This window comes from Schistocerca americana, chromosome 8, assembly GCF_021461395.2.
Source record: "Schistocerca americana isolate TAMUIC-IGC-003095 chromosome 8, iqSchAmer2.1, whole genome shotgun sequence".
Taxonomy (NCBI): domain Eukaryota; kingdom Metazoa; phylum Arthropoda; class Insecta; order Orthoptera; family Acrididae; genus Schistocerca; species Schistocerca americana.
In genome coordinates, this window is record NC_060126.1 from 509,082,423 (window position 1) to 509,100,563 (window position 18,141).

General features: G+C 43.9%; 1 protein-coding gene across 1 annotated transcript in view; it reads left to right on the top strand.

Moving 5' to 3' along the window:
* LOC124544701 (UDP-glucosyltransferase 2-like) overlaps nucleotides 1–18,141 on the top strand; it is a 73,762-nt gene that overhangs the window by 32,334 nt on the left and 23,287 nt on the right. The gene's annotated exons all lie outside the window — the stretch shown is intronic.

Below are 18,141 nucleotides of genomic sequence, written 5' to 3' on the forward strand. Positions count from 1 at the left end.
ATAATCTCCTAAAGACCTATTCAAAAATGTATCATAGTGTACCACTCACTGAAATACAAAGTTACTAATTACATAACAAACATTGACTTTGAGCCCGGAATCAAAAACTCGTTCACTTGCTGGAGTTGTCAGAAAACAAATGAAAACCAAGTAAAATCATAACACAAAATTTACTTTGACTCTCCTGTACCATTGCCCAGGTGTAGAACATTCAAAGGTGTTCAAAGTGGTGACCCTGGACACCGATACACTGGTGCACTTGTAACCTTCCCCTCACTTATCGACCTTAATGACAGTGAAAAATTAAACCGCGTGTACCTAATGGAAATTTGGGAAAAAGCAATCGTCACCGAAGTTAATCTGTCGGTAAAGAGGGAGGAAAGGGTTACATCTAAATTAAAGGAAAAATGCTAATGAAACAGGTGGAAATTAATTTTGAAAAGGGGTAAAGTTAAGAAAGAAAGTAAATGTGCGGCCGTTACGTTAACAATTAACTAGCGGTAATTAGATATTTGAGATTTGGGGAAAATTACGGTCGCCAGTCCTAAGGACAATTACTATAGTAACTGAAAAAGAAAGGTTATTACACATATAATTAGCACTAGAAGCGTGGCAACTGAAGGTTGACACGTGCAGTGTGAAAACTGAAAGTTTGTCAGAAGTAATAAATTTCGCTACACTCTGGCTTAATTTAGCAAAAGAATTAATAAAACGGGAAAATCGAAAGTTAATTTAGTGACTGAAGTTAATAGTGAGCTTTCTTTCTGAAGCACATCGAAATTCAGTAAAATACGGTTAGTCTTGGACTACCTCAACAATCATTTCAAAAGCTACTTGAATCTACGCAATTTAGAAATAAGGGATTTAACTTTGAACTTGAATTAAATGATTCTGAACAATTAACAGTAGTAAAATTTAGTACGTACCAAGCTGAGCTGCAGTCACAGGTAAGCTAAAATACGGTAACAAAACTCGCACTCTTAATTTGTGAACGTGTAATCTAAATATTGTAGCCAGCTATGAATACCTTAACTGAACTTTGAAATTAAAGCAGTGAAATCGAATGATGCTGGCGTTTGAATTTCAACGACACTCGGGTTCATTCCGGAAAAGGAAGGGACCCTGCTTGGTAATGCAATTGGGACAATGAGCAACAAAGGTTCATGCTACGGTGCTATAATTTTGTGATTTGAACAGTTTTAAAAGCTGAGGACTGCCATACAGTTCTAAAACTTTACGTGCTTCCAGTCTTCCTTGTTGGTTGATTGAAGGTTTTAAGCCGCCGATCGAGGAGGTGGCGACAGTCACTCATTGTCGGCCGTCGCTGTTGCAGAAGCTGGATGTTGGCGCGCCTTCTTCTCGACACGGTCACCAGACGAAACGGGCTCTTGATGTGCGCCAGCTAATGCTTCCCGTCCGCGACATCATGTCAGAAACTATCATCGCAAGTCGAGCGCAATTACACGCTGCCAAACCCCGAAAGCGCGGCAACTCGCGGGAGCGTCACACAACACACCTGCTCAACCGCAGTCCTCCAGCCAGACTCCTCTTCCCGTGCTCCACGCGACAGAGTTAACACTACTAAAGATCCTAAACACTTTTGTTCTCCACACGACCTATCGATGTATTCGTTCGATAGCATAGTTTTCCCTAGGCCAGACCCAGCGTATAAATACAAATAATATTCACAAAACAAATCAACATAAATGCATATATATATATATATATATATATATATATATATATACAAATAGTAAAACAATTATAATATAAAAAGACACAGAAATGTTATATCTTCAGGTAACAAAATAAGGAAAAAAATTTGCAGTGCAATAGATGGAAATAGGAGGATATGCATTTCCGGCGTTACACACTCATTGAATGAGAGAATTATTTATACTGCTTCCAGTGTTGGCTGCTGAAGAGCGATACGTTCCTACTGTCCTCTGGAGTTGTTGGAATATCGCGATAGACAACGTCTTTAATGCATCCCCAAAGAAAAAGGTCCAGAGGATTTAAATCAGGAGACCTAGCAGGCCAAGTAACTGTTCCTCCACGACCAACCCATCTGGCAGGATACCTTCGGTTCAGAACACGACGTGCACGCAAGGCATTATGTGCTGGACATCCATCGTGTTGATATCACATAAGTATTCTGGTTCTTAGCGGCACTTCATCGAGAACAGGAGGAAGAATTCGTCTGAGGAAGTTGGCATACGCTGTGCCGTTTAGACTAACATTGATGAAATAAGGGCCAATAATTGTAGTACCAAGCATCCCACACCAGACGTTAACTCTCCATTGACGCTGATGTTCCACCTGTCTAAGCCATCGTGGGGTGTCGCTGGACCGATAATGCATGTTCCTTGTATTTACGTGTCCTTTGAGAAGGAACATTCATCGGTAAATAGAACATTGGAGAAGTAGTTCGGGTTGGCGAGGATTTGCTGCTGTGCCCACTGACAGAACGGTACACGATTCTGGAAATCATTCCGATGCAGTTCTTGATGGAGGTGTACATGGTATGGATGCGACCAGTGACGTGTAAGAATACGATGTACACTGGCTTTAGGAATGCCAATCTCGTGTTCAAGCTGTCGTGTGCTCACATGTGGATTCATAGCAACGGAAGCGAGAACAGTAACTTCGGCAGCTTCGTCTGTGCGAGTGCTACGACTATTGCGTTGTCGTGGGTTGGAACTTCCCGTTTCCTGAAGCGTCGCAACAAGACGAGAAAACATTCGTCGGGAAGGTGGGTTCTTGTCAGGATATCGCTCTCTGTACAGCTCCGATGCAGTTTGTAGGAAGGACAGCCTTTACTGTATCCCTACTCTACACAGCAGTCTTTAAAAGAACTAAACCACTGTACTAAATGTACCCGTACGTAAGAAAACAGTACTGCAATTACTGTTCTGCTAACTTCAATTCCCCATAGATGAGTAGCATTTGTACCTTCTCTTCGTTGGCTTAAATTCTACTCACACAACTCTTCAACTGACGATGGTTGACGGAATGACGGGTGTGCATTCTACTAATGTTTACATTTCTCCTCTGTCAACGTCAGCACATGGATGTGTTCCATTACCCCCAGTACCTGCACTAAACACTGGGAGCGCCAACGTCAATGTTGTGTTATGTAATTAATAACGTTGTGCTTTAGTGAATGGTACACTGTGATACATTTCTGAATAGGTCTTTAGGAGAGGAAATGAATTACCGAATAAAAAATACAGGGTGCCATTTAAAAAAGTCATAACGCTGTTCATATCTTTTTAAAAAAGAAAGCTACAACGAAGGCAATCATGCTGATTGATGTCCCCCTGACGACTAAAGAACATTTGCTTGAAACATTTTGTAATCTGCATCTGCGCAAATAGTTACTTAGGGTGATCAGTATAAATGGCGCAACCTGTATGCTGAGGGGTCAATGTCAGAATACCCAGACTAGAGAACAGGGGTCGGCAAGAGGTTCGTAACATTACACCACTTACTGCCCGAACTGCCCGTTTCTGAGCCAGAAATATCCTTTGAGAATGCGAAGAGTTACCCCAAAATATAATACCATACGATATAAGCGAATGAAAATAAGCAAAGTGGACTAATTTTCGTTCAAACACCGTTCGAATAGTAAAAGTGGCAGCATTAAGTCTTTGAACAAGATCCTGAACGTGGGCTTTCCACGACAGTTCGCTATTTATCTGAACAGCTAGAAATTTGAACTGTTCCGTTTCACTAACATATGCTCATTCTGTGAAATTAAAATGTCGTGTTTTGCTGAATCGTGTGTTAGAAACTGTAAAAACTGAGTCTTGCTGTGATTTGGCGTTAGTTTATTTTCTACAAGCCACTAACGTAAGTCATGAACTGCACTGACTTCGCATATAATGCTGCTTATCTTTGATGAGGTACTACCTGAAAAAATTCCTCTGATTTACATTCAAATGTGGATGAAATATCGAAATGGTGCACGGAATGAAAGTTTCCTTTAAATGTTCGGAAATGTAAATTTGTGCTCTTTGCGAAACAGGAAAAACGTAGTATCCTACGATAGCAGTATCGAGAAGTCGTAACCACCAAGGTCAACTCATACAAATACTTGGGTGTGACGATTAGTTGGGATACGAAATGAAATGATCTCGTAGCCCCCAACGTAGGTTGGAAGCTTCGGCTCATTGGCACGATGCTCCAGAAATATAACCAGTCTACGAACGAGATTGCTCACAAAAACACGCTTGCGAGCCACTCGCCACTCTAGAATATTTCTCAAGTGTCTGGTACCACTACCAAATAGCACTGATGAGTAATATTGGGCGTGCACGCAGACCGGCTCCACTAACGACCGCAGGTTTTCATTAGAAAATGAGACAGTAAACCCAAATCTAGGTTACGCGAAAATAAAAGTATTGCGGGAAACAGGCCAAAGAAATGTGACTGTAAATATAAACTAAACGATAAAATACAATCTCAAGTTTACTAATGCTAATGTAATGGAAACCGAATATTTCAGAAGCTTACTTTTACACTGAAAAGCCTAAGAAACTGGTACACCTGCTTACTATCGTGTAGGGCCCCCGCAAGCACGCAGAAGTGCCGCAACACGACGTGGAATGGACTCGACTAACATCCGAGGTAGTGCTGGAGGGAACTGGCACCATGAATCCTGCAGCGCTGAACATAAATCCGTGAGAGTACGAGGGGGTGGAGATCTCTTCTGAACAGCACGTTGCAAGGCATCCCAGATATGATCAATAATGTTCATGTCTGGGAAGTTTGGTGGCCAGCACTCAGAAGAGTGTTCCTGGAGCCACTCTGTAGCAATTCTGGACGTATGGGGTGTCGCATTGTCCTGTTGGAGTTGCCCAAGTCCGTCCCGTCGGAATGCACAATGGACACGAATGGATGCAGGTGATCAGACAGGATGCGGATGTGGTGTCACCGCCAGACACCACACTTGCTAGGTGGTAGCCTTTAAATCGGCCGCGGTCCGTTAGTATACGTCGGACCCGCGTATCGCCACTGTCAGCGATTGCAGACCGAGCGCCGCCACACGGCAGGTCTAGAGAGACTTCCTAGCACTCGCACCAGTTGTACAACCGACTTTGCTAGCGATGGTTCACTGACAAAATACGCTCTCATTTGCCGAGACGATAGTTAGCATAGCCTTCAGCTACGTCATTTGCTACGACCTAGCAAGGCGCCATTACCAGTTACTATTGATGCTGTAAAACATGTACCGTCAAGAGCGATGTTCACCATTTATGGATTAAATTTAAGTATTCCACAGCTACGTCCTTTTTTGCTAGTCTAATTTCCTTGACCTGTTCCAGACCTCACGCCAGCCTGCGTGAGCTAAAACGCGAGCCTTTCGGCTTCCTCCACCAGCATGAATAGTCCCCTGCTGACATGGATTCATGAGGTTGTCTCCATACCTGTACACGTCCATCCGCTCGATACAATTTGAAACGTGGCTCGTTCGACCAGGCAACATGTTTCCAGTCATTAACAGTCCAAGGGGCCAGGCGAGGCGTAAAACTTTGTGTCGTGCAGCCATCAAGGGTACACGAGTGGGTCTTCGGCTCCGAAAGCGTATATCGATGATGTTTCGTTGAATAGTTTCCACGCTGACACTTTTTGATGGCCGAGTACTGAAATCTACAGCAGTTTACAAAAGGGTTGCACTAGCATGATGTTGAACGATTCTCTTCAGTCGTCGTTGGTCCCGTTCTGGAGGATCTCTTTCCGGCAGCAGCGATGTCAGATGTTTACCGGATTCCTGATATTCACGGCACACTCGTGAAATCCTCGTAAGGGAAAATGTCCTCGGAGATGCTGTGTCCCATGGCTCGTGAGCCAACTATAACATCACGTTCAAACTTACGTAAATCTTGATAAGCTGCCACTGTAGCAGCAGCAATCGATCTAAAAATGCGCCTGACACTTGTTGTCTTATATAGGCGTAGTCGATCGCAGCGTAGTCTTCTATCTTTCTAAATGTCTCTGAAATCGGAAACGAATGCCTATACTCGTTTCTGTGGCGCTTCAGTGTTGGAAAATAACGTCGAGTTAATCTTAAAAGTTTGTTCCACGGAACAAAAATTTGTGATTTGTATTTCAGTTTTTCCTTCCCTATGGATGGTGGGAGCACCTCCTCTTCCTTCAACTGGATATCACTGAGCATGTAGCTTTTTCCTTACGAAGGACACGATTATTTTCGTCAAGAAAGCTTCAGTAGGAAAATACTTTCTATCATATTCAAGATACAGCTGTAAGGCATTAAATCTGCTAGCCTCTTATTTTAGCTGAAATAACAAGGTAATTATTTACAGGAGTGGTAAACAACATTAAGTGCTTTTTATTAATAAAGGATCATTGGGTGCCAAGGGTACATGACCCACATTGAAATGGAAAAATACAGTATTTAATTCTCGACAACAAAATGTTGTTGAAGAGACTTGGTTGTGCGATACAGATACAGGGGATGGAGGAAAGTATGTAAACATAAAAAAAGAGGAATTCTTCCTGCTAAACAGTCGCAGTTTCAGGTAGCGATGACGGAAGTGGGAAGACTTTGGCGCCCAGGAAACATGCGACAGATCATCGTCGTGTTCGCAGAACCAGTCCTGGAATATGCAGGATGTGTCAGTTGGGGCCCTGTCGTCTCGGTACACAGCATACCCGTTGGGGAACGAGTCTCATACCATGGGGTTGACCTGATCAGCCAGTATGGTCACATAAGCCTCGGCGGGAGTCCGCAGCTCGTGGTTGTGCGGTAGCGTTCTCGCTTCCCGCGCCCGGGTTCGATTCCCGGCGGGATCAGGGATTTTCTCTGCCTCATGATGACTGGGTGTTGTGTGATGTCCTTAGGTTAGTTAGGTTTAAGTAGTTCTAAGTTCTAGGGGACTGATGACCATAGATGTTAAGTCCCATAGTGCTCAGAGCCATTTGAACCATTAAGCCTCGGCAGTAATGTGAATGTGGAGAGGTAACTATGGGACTCGTGGAGTACCATCAAATAGCTGCCCAAATCATTAGCGAACCCTGCCATTCTTCACTCATGTGTCGTAAACTTGGCCAGAAGTTGGAAGCTGTGAGACATGAGAATCATCCGACCAAATGACGCTCTCCCACAGTTCCACAGCCGAGGTTTTGTGTCTGCGGGACCATTTCTTCCTGTTACGGGCATTTGCGTCACTGGTGAGTGCTTTTGGAAAACCTTCGTGTTGTTTAAGTGCTGACAGGGTTCGGGAGTGAGACACTCACTTCTGCAGTGACTTTCGCAGCGGTCATCCTCTTACTTTTCGTCACAATCCTCTTCGTGACCGTGTGTCACGATCGCTCAACACACACTTTCGTCTGCGTTGTGACTTAGCGGATGACGTTTCTCTGTTTTCCCCGTATGCGGTATAAATCTTCGATACGGTACCTCTTGAAACACCACACTCTTCGGCTCCCTCAGTTACTACACATTTGTGACCACGGCTGACGCTTAAGACGTATTGACCACATCGTGCAGGTGCCGTTCACAACGGTGGAGCGTGTAGGCTTGGCTTTCATGTTCGAGCACTCACTTCCCGCAGCGTTTCTAGACTTCTGTCCAACCGCAGCCGTGTACCGCAAGTCTAGAGGAACGGAAGGTTCCAAATTATTGGAAAAGAGCACAGGTAGTCCCAGTTTTCAAGAAGGGTCGTCGAGCAGATGCGCACTACTATAGGCCTATATCTCTGACATCGATCTGTTGTAGAATTTTAGAACATGTTTTTTGCTCGCGTATCATGTCATTTCTGGAAACCCAGAATTTACTCTGTAGGAATCAACATGGATTCCGGAAACAGCGATCGTGTGAGACCCAACTCGCTCTATTTGTTCATGAGACCCAGAAAATATTAGATACAGGCTCCCAGATAGATCCCATTTTCCTTGACTTCCGGAAGGCGTTCGATACATTTCCGTACTGTCGCCTGATAAACAAAGTAAGAGCCTACGGAATATCAGACCAGCCGTATGGCAGGATTGAAAAGTTTTTAGCAAACAGAACACAGCATGTTGTTCTCAATGGAGAGACGTCTACAGACGTTAAAGTAACCTCTGGCGTGCCACGGGGAGTGTTATGGGACCATTGCTTTTCACAATATATATAAATGACCTAGTAGATAGTGTCGGAAGTTCCATGCGGCTTTTCGCGGATGATGCTGTAGTATACAGAGAAGTTGCAGCATTAGAAAATTGCAGCGAAATGCAGGAAGATCTGCAGCGGATAGGCACTTGGTGCAGGGAGTGGCAACTGACCCTAACATAGATAAATGTAATGTTTTGCGAATACGTAGAAAGAAGGATCCATTATTGTACGATTATATGATAGCGGATAGCACCACTGTGGGGAGCCGGACTTGGGTATCACAGGGATGTCAACCTCATCCCGTCTGTTCCCAGATCGGTCTGCCGCTGTGGTTGCCCCGGTTGCTGCCCGCAGTGGGGCTGAGCCCTCGCCTGTGGTTGATTGGGAGGTCGTTCCAAGGCGTGGCAGGCAGCGAAAGACGTCCCCGGAGGCTGATCAGAAAGCCTCCCCGGTGCGTCTGCCAAACAGGTTTCAGGTACTGTCTCTGGCTGAGCCAGGTGCAGCTGCCTGCCCTGTTTCAGAGGATGATTCTCAGCCTTCAAGGTCCGGGCAATCGCAGAGGGTGGGCTTATTGGTAGTTGGGAGCTCCAATGTTAGGTGCGTAATGAGGCCCCTTAGGGATATGGCGGCTAAGGAGGGGAAGAAATCCAGTGTGCACACCGTGTGCATTCCTGGTGGAGTCATTCCTGATGTGGAAAGAGTCCTTCCATATGCCATGGAGAGCACAGGGTGCAGCCAGCTGCAGGTAGTGGCACATGTCGGCACTAATGACGTGTGTCGCTTTGGATCTGAGGAAATTCTCTCTGGATTCCAGCGGCTATCCGATTTGGTGAAGGCTGCCGGTCTTGCTTACGAGATGAAGGCAGAGCTCACCATCTGCAGCATCGTTGACAGAACCGACTGCGGACCCTTCGTGCAAAGCCGGGTGGAGGGTCTGAATCAGAGGCTCAGACGGTTTTGCGACCGTATTGGCTGCAGATTCCTTGACTTGCGCCATAGGGTGGTGAGGTTTCGGGTTGCGCTGAATAGGTCAGGAGTTCACTACACTTTCTGGCGGGTAGCGGAGGCTGTGTGGCGTGGACTGGGTGGTTTTTTAGGTTAGAAGGCCTCGGGAAAGTACGGGGTGGGCTGCAATCTCAAAGGGTACATGGCAAATACAGGGCGTGCTTGGATCAAGGAACAGTCGGAATTGTAGTTGTAAATTGTTGTAGTTGTGCTGGGAAAGTCCCTGACCAAGCGCTAATAGAAAGCACAGAAGCTGAAATCGTTAAAGGTACAGAAAGCTGGCTAAAGCCTGAAATAAATTCTGCAGAAATTTTTACGAAGTCTAAGACGGTGTTCAGGAAAGACATATTAGGCAGAACTGATGGTGGAGTGTTTGTGTCTGTCGGTAGTGGTTTATCTTGTAGTGAAGTCGAAGTAGATACTCCATGCGAATTGGTATGGGTGGAGGTTATACTTAACAGCCGAACTAAGTTAATAATTGGCTCCTTCTACCGACCCCCAGACTCCGATGATATAGTTGCTGAACTGTTCAGAAAAATTTGAGTCTCGTAAGAAATAAATACCCCACTCATACGGTTATAGTTGGTGGGGACTTCAACCTTCCCTCGATATGTTGGCAAAAATACTTGTTCAAAACCGGTGGTAGGCTCAAAACATCTTCCGATATTGTCCTAAATGCTTTCTCTGAAAATTATTTCGAGCAGTTAGTCCACGAACCCACGCGAATTGTAAATGGTTGTGAAAACACACTTGACCTCTTAGCCACAAACAATCCAGAGCTAATAGAGAGCATCATGACTGATACAGGGATTAGTGATCACAAAGTCGTTGTAGCTAGGCTCAATACCGTTTCTTCCAAATCCAACAGAAACAAACGCAAAATAATTTTATTTAAAAAAGCGGATAAAGTGTCACTAGAAGCCTTCCTAAGAGACAATCTCCATTCCTTCCGAACTGACTATGCAAATGTAGACGAGATGTGGCTCAAATTCAAAGATATAGTAGCAACAGCAATTGAGAGATTCATAACTCATAAATTGATAAGAGATGGAACTGATCCCCCATGGTACACAAAACAGGTCCGAACGCTGTTGCAGAGGCAACGGAAAAAGCATGCGAAGTTCAGAAGAACGGGAAATCCTGAAGATTGGCTAAAATTTACAGACGTGCGAAATTTGGCACGGACTTCAATGAGAGATGCCTTTAATAGGTTCCACAACGAAACATTGCCCCGAAATTTGGTAGAAAATCCGAAGAAATTCTGGTCGTATGTAAAGTACACAAGCGGCAAGACGCAGTCAATACCTTCGCTGCGCAGTGCCGATGGAACTGTTACCGACGACTGTGCCGCTAAAGCGGACTTATTGAACGCAGTTTTTCGAAGTTCCTTCACCAGGGAAGACGAATGGAATATTCCAGAATTTTAAACACGAACAGCTGCTAGCATGCGTTTCTTAGAAGTAGATACCTTAGGGGTTGCGAAGCAACTCAAATCACTTGATACGGGCAAGTCTTCAGGTCCAGAGCGTATACCGATTAGGTTCCTTTCAGATTACGCTGGTACAATAGCTCCCTACTTCGCAATCATATACAACCGCTCGCTCACCGATAGATCTGTACCTACAGATTGGAAAATTGCGCAGGTCGCACCAGTGTTTAAGAAGGCTAGTAGGAGTAATCTATCGAACTACAGACCTATATCATTGACGTCGGTTTGGTGTAGAGTTTTGGAGCATATACTGTATTCAAACATTATGAATCACCTCGAAGGGAACGATCTATTGATACGTAATCAGCATGATTTCAGAATGCACGAAGTAATGGCCGCTATCGACAGGGGATCTCAAGTTGATTCCGTATTTCTAGATTTCCGGAAAGCTTTTGACACCGTTCCTCACAATCGACTTCTAATCAAGCTGCGGGCCTGTGGGGTATCGTCTCAAATGTGCGACTGGATTCGTGATTTCCAGTCAGGAAGGTCGCAGTTCGTAGTAATAGACGGTAAATCATTGAGTAAAACTGAAGTGATATCAGGTGTTCCCCAGGGAAGCGTCCAGGAACCTCTGCTGTTCCTGATCTATATAAATGACCTGGGTGACAATCTGAGCAGTTCTCTTAGGTTGTTCGCGATGATGCTGTAATTTACCGTCTAGTAAGGTCATCCGAAGACCAGTATCAGTTGCAAAGCGATTGCTGTATGGTGTGGTAGGTGGCAGTTGACGCTAAATAACGAAAAGTGTGAGGTGATCCACATGAGTTCCAAAAGAAATCCGTTGGAATTCGATTACTCGATAAATAGTACAATTCTCAAGGCTGTCAATTCAACTAAGTACCTGGGTGTTAAAATTACGAACAACTTCTGTTGGAAAGACCACATAGATAATATTGTGGGGAAGGCGAGCCGAAGGTTGTGTTTCATTGGCAGGACACTTAGAAGATGCAACAAGTCCACTAAAGAGACAGCTTACACTACACTCGTTCGTCGTCTGTTAGAATATTGCTGTGCGGTGTGGGATCCTTACCAGGTGGGATTGACGGAGGGCATCGAAAGGGTACAAAAAAGGGCAGCTCGTTTTGTATTATCACGTAATAGGGGAGAGAGTGTGGCAGATATGATACGCGAGTTGGGACGGAAGTCATTAAAGCAAAGACGTTTTTCGTCGCGGTGAGATCTATTTACGAAATTTCAGTCATCAACTTTCTCTTGCGAATGCGAAAATATTTTGTTGAGCTCAGCGTACATAGGTAGGAATGATCATCAAAATAAAATAAGAGAAATCATAGCTCGAACAGAAAGATTTAGGTGTTCGTTTTTCCCGCGCGCTGTTCGGGAGTGGAATGGTAGAGAGATAGTATAATAGTGGTTCGATGAACCCTCTGCCAAGCACTTAAATGTGAATTGCAGAGTAATCATGTAGATGTAGATGTAGACATGAAGTGCAACGATCACATATCCTCAGTAGTGGGTAGAGCGGGTAAGCGGACTTCTGTTTATTCGTGGAATATTAGGGAAATGCCATCAGTCTACAAAGAAGACTGCTTACAGATCACTTGTGCGACTCATCGTAGACTGTTGTTCAAGTATGTTAGACTCCTACCAAACAGGACTGGCATGGGATATTGAATGCATAGAGAGGGTGACCCGTTTGTTTGACCCGCGGGAGAGTGTGTCAGAGATGTTGAAAGAACTGAATTGTCTAATACCCCCCCGAAAACTGTAGTTCATCATAAAAGTTCTTTGCTACTGCAAACGTTGTAGATTGTATCTCTACTTGCGTTAGCGTAATTAACTGTTTCACTAATACAAGGTAACAACTTTGCTTCCGTCGTTTTTTCTCGAAGTTCGGGGCTTTATTGTGAAAAACTTACAAGAAATTATGATTCATAGTATTGCCCATCGCTGGCCACTACATTCTCCCATGTTTTGGATAGCATACGAATCCCGTGGCGGAAGAACTGGTCGTCATTTGTGGGGATCCATGAATCGATTCAATTTTGCACTTGTTCGCATGATCGGAAGTGCTGGTCAGCCAGACTGTACGCCACTGATCGAAAAAGGTGGTAGTCAGAGAGAGCAACGTAAGGAGAATACGGCGGGAGGGATACGACTTGTCGTTTCAACGTTTCCATGTGTATTTTGACGGGTTATGCGACTTGGGGTCGAGTCCTGACATGCTGCAAAATAACCTCTACGTGAGTGTCGGTGTGTTGTGGTCGTTTTTGTTTCAGTGCTGGGCTCGAACGCATCAATTGTTTTCGATAATGATGTCCTGTGACTGTCTTCGTCTGTTTCAGTAGCTACGAAAACGTTCTGTCGGTCTTCGACATCAAAATCACCCGTTCTTAAGGCGTTGAAAACATTCTCGGCACGTTCTTCCACTAATAGCTCCCTCGCCATTGGTCTTACGATTTCTTCATGTTGAAGCAGAAAATTAAAACTTCCCGCAAACGGCGAAAAATGGGTACGTAAGTTGACGTAATTAATCGAGAATAACCTTACGATGCAATCACAAATCGACTAATATTTTATGGCATTATGTTTACATGAAATGAAATTATGACATTGTTGGCCGGGAGGCCCCATGCAGGAGAGTTCGGCCCCCGTATTGCAAGTCCTTTTTAGTTGATGCCACTTAAGCGACTTGCGCGTCTATGATAATGATGAAATGATGATTAAGGACACACGACACCCAGTCATCTCGAGGCAGAGAAAATCCCTGACCCCGCCGGTAATCGAACCCGGGACCCCGTGCGCAGGATGCGAGAACGCTACCGCATGACCACGAGCTGCGGACCTTATGTTTAAAGATGCCTAAGCTTATTGTATTACATATATGGCCGACCACCTGAACCCCACTGGCCACTACTGCCGCCTATTGCAAAACGGCGGAAGCAAACTTATAGACCTAATAGCTGGATTCGCAGATAGGTTGACTGTATAATGAAATTTGCGATAACGCTGATGAGCGACTAATTGCTTAACTTAAGAATTTCGATTCCTCCTTTGTTGTTACCCACCGTCCATTAAGGTTGATTAAGTGCATGCTGGAGGTAAGGTACTGATGTTTAAGATACGCACTATCAAATGACCAGTTACTGGTGTTTGCTCTTAGAAAACACAAAGTTTTAGTCTCTCAATTTTTTTTGTCACAGACTAAATCATCTCAAATAAAATATGTCACACTGTTGACAACTTCCTACTGCTTCCGTCAGCAACCATCCTCCAACTACTTCCTCCATGTTAGTACTACATAGCTCACTGAGACTCAAAAATCAACAACTGCGAACAAGCAATAGGTTACAGCTCAGAGATATTTGAAAACTGTGTAAATTGTTGGTAGCGGGGGAGGGGAGGGGGGGGGGGGCGGGGAGGAGGAACTATGAACTTCTCATATCATCTGCATCGGGACTTTATGCGGAATAAGTGCGACGTGTGAAAATGTGTGCCCCACTGGGATTTGAACTCGTGATCTGCTGCTTACTACGCAGTTGCGTTAACCACTATGGACTACCTCGACACGCCTCTCGGCCGACCCCCATTCCCTCTAGAGCCACCTGTCCGCAGTCATATAACTGATTCGTCTCGATGGACACAATGTAACCACCACCTTCAGTGCGAATGCCCAGACACGCCCGACCTCCTGCGGAAATCTCACCAGAAGCGAGCAGGGAGGAAGTGGACGGGGGACCGCATGTAGGCGACCCCGGGTGGGAATGTGGGTCGGCCGAGAAAGTCCGCGCAGCTTTTGTACATACTGTGTCCATACGGCGCACTGGTTAACACACCAGCCCTTAATCTGGAGATCCCAGGTTCGAATCTTGATGTGGCACACATTCTCACTCTCCGCTGCCGATGCCGCAGAAAGTCCTTATGCAGCTGACATCAACAGCTCGTCCAATTTCCTCTCCTTTCTCCCTGCTCCACCTTGAATTTCCTTAATATGTATCACAGCTGGTGATACCGCGTAGTGTCTGTTCTTTCCGACATGTTCGAAAGACCAGTCACTACGCATTCATGTAACACTCCAATACATTCACAATCGAATACTTCTATCTATTTTTTTTCGGAATAATTATTGTTGTTGTTGTGATCTTCAGTCCAGAGACTGGTTTGATGCAGCTCTCTATGCTAGTCTATCCTGTGCAAGCTTCGTCTCCGAGTAACTACTGCAACTCATACCCTTCTGAATCTGCTTAGTGTATCCATCCCTTGGTCCCCCTCTACGATTTTTTATCCTCTACGCTACCCTCCAGTACTAAATTGGTAATCCCTTGATGCCTCTGAACATCCGATCCCTTCTTCTAGTCAAGTTGTGCCACAAATTCCTCTTCTCCCCAATGTTCCCCTCCTCATTAGTTACGTGATCTACCCATCGAATCTTCAGCATTCTTGTGTAGCACCACATTTCGAAAGCTTCTATTCTCTTCTTGTCTAAACTATTCATTGTCCATATGTCACATCCATACATGGCGACACTCCATACAAATACTTTCAGAAAATGCTTCCCAATACTTAATTCAATACTCGATGTGAACACATTTCTCTTCTTCAGAAACGCTTTCCTTGCCATTGACAGTCTACATTTTATACCCTCTCTACTTCGGTCATCATCAGTTATTTTGCTCCCCAAATAGCAAAACTCATCTAGTACTTTAAGTGTCTCATTCCCTAATCTAATACCCTCAGCATCACCTGATTTAATTCGACAACATTCCATTATCCTCGTTTTGCTTTTCTTGATGTTCATGTTATATCCTACTTTCAAGACACTGTGAGTTTCGTTCAACTGCTCTTCCAGGTCCTTTGCTGTCTCTGACAGAACTATAATGTATCGGCGAACCTTAAAATTTTTATTTCTCCTCCATGGATTTTAATTCCCACTCCAAATTTTGCTTTTGTTTCGTTTACTGCTTGCTCGATATACAGATTTAATAACATTGAGAATATGCTACAACACTGTTTCACTCCCTTCTCAACCACTGCTTCCCTTTCGTGTCTCTCGACTCCTATAACTGCCAGCTGGTTTCTGTAAAAATGGTAAATAGCCTTTCGCTCCCTGTGTTTTACCCCTGCCACCTTCACAATTTGAAAGAGTAATCCAGTCAACATTGTCAAAAGCTTTCTCTAAAACTACAAATTCTAGAAACGTAGGTATTTCGGAATAATTATACAAATACAAATAATGAGAGCAATTTTAAATTGTAATTACAGCTTCAAATTAAACTGGAAATAAATCTTGAGTCAGTTTTATATATTAGTTCTGTTTTTGAAATAATATAAGAGTGAATTAGAATGTCAGATCTACAGTTTTGATTAGAGTGGGTCATCTCTATATGATGGTAGATATAAAAGTCTAATTAATTCTTATACAGGGCGTATCAAAAAGAATCATCCGATTTAAAAAAAAATTGGAACTATTATGTTATTTGAGATAAGTGCGTGAAAAATGTACTGTTGGAAAGAAAAAAAACTCTAGTTTTAGATGGTTCCGCTAGGTAGCAGCTGAGTGCACCCATTCCAGTTCTGGTAAAAATGTTGTTGCGACAACAGAGAGCGTTTTGTTGTTCCACGTTTTGCGCAGTGCCGGTTGATAATAATTGTTCAGCGTGACTTTCGTACTAGATACGCTGTGGATCTTCCTACAGCACAGGTCATTACACGATGGCATGAACAATTCCGAGAAACAGGTTGTTTGCGTAAAGGCAAGACGCCGGGCCGTCCCCGAGTGTCTGGCACAGACGTTGAAAGCATCCGCCATAGTTTCACAAGGAGTCTGCAGAAATCCGTTCGCCGTGCAGCTCGACAGATCTTCACGCCCCCGATGTCCGTCTGGCGTGTGTTGCATACACGTTTACACATGAATCGGCACAAAATTCACTACCGCAAGTTCTTAGTGAAGGTGACAAACAACAACGTGAGGAGTTGTGTAATTTCGTTCTTGGCAAGATGGAGGATGACAGTTTTCTTCCACGCTTAGTGTTTAGTGACGAGGCAACATTCCGTTTAAGTGTAAGATGAACAGTTATAAATGTGAGAATATTTGGGAACTGAACAACCACATGAAGTTGTCCAACAAGAGAGGCAATCTTGAAAATTTAATGTGTTTTGTGCAGTTTCAGGGAGAAGGTGTATGGCCCGTTTTTCATCGCTAAGAACATTGTTACAGGGAGCACATGTCTCGCTATGCTTGAGAACTTTATTTTCCCGCAGTTGGAGACTGATTCGAACGATTTCATCTACCAACAGCATGGCGCACCGCCGCACTGGCATTTGGAAGTGCGGGAATTTTTAAAGCAAGGTATTACTGAATGATGGATCGCTAGCACTGGAGCAACTTATTCAGTCTCACATTACTGGCCTCCAAGGTTGCCGCACCAGACCGTGTGTGATTATTTTTTGTGGGGGTTTGTAATAAAAGATTCTGTTTATGTGCCTCCGTTACCAACGATAATTAATGAACTGAGACATCATATAACAGCAGCTGTCGAAGCTCCAACTGAAGACATGCTCACTACAGTGTAGAATCGATTTGATATATGCCGTGCATCTCAAGGGGGCCATATTGTAAAACCTGTGAGAAGGTATGAAAAAAAAAGCTTTTTGAGTTCCCTATTAATCAAAAAAACAAAATTGATTGTATATGTTTCTTAGTTTCAGAAATATAGATGTACCAAATCGGATGATATTTTTTGATACACCCTCTATTATTTCATAAACAGAACTAATACATAAGACTGAAACAAGATTTATTTCATTACTTGAATTTTAGAGTATTGTATCGTACAAGATATGACAGAAATAGGTGGACTGACCACTCCCATTACAACTGGCTCACACTTGAAGATCCAGGGAAAGCCTACTAAATAAATTCTAATAACTGCTTTTAAATGCTGCCTCTAGGAAAATACTAAAACGCCCTACATATCGCTCCCATAGCGATCATGAGGTCAAGATTACATTAATTACAGCATACACAGAGGCACTGAAACAGTCATTTCCCGATCGATCCTTGAATGGAATGGGGAAAAATCCTGGAGGTTACTCTCTAGCTTGCATCTCACAGTGGTTGACAGATTATAGATGTAAACGTTGACTCAGTCTCTCGTGGCATGACGTAATGATCACGTTTGCCGACCAGCCAACTGTCGGCTGCAGGAGGCCTCCACAACAGGAGTCTCGGCAGTCAGTTGCTCCTGATAAAGGTGACAGTGGTGATCGTCAAAAGCTTGAGGTTGTACTTAACGTGGCCAGAAAACGGAGAACGTTTACACAAGGACGTCGTCGCGAGAAGGGTCATTCTCACCTTGCTGCAGTATGTTGAACTGTTCATGAAATACTCTGGATGTGTAACTTACTGACTGTGAACAGAGCCAGCACTAAAGGAAAAGGAATTAAAGTTTAGGGGGAAAAAATAAAATTGCTCAACTAGACCAATGGCAATGTTTATCTATTAGAGATGGTAAAGGACTAGGAAAATAGTAGAACCGAACAGTGTCATCAACAGATAACATGAATATTA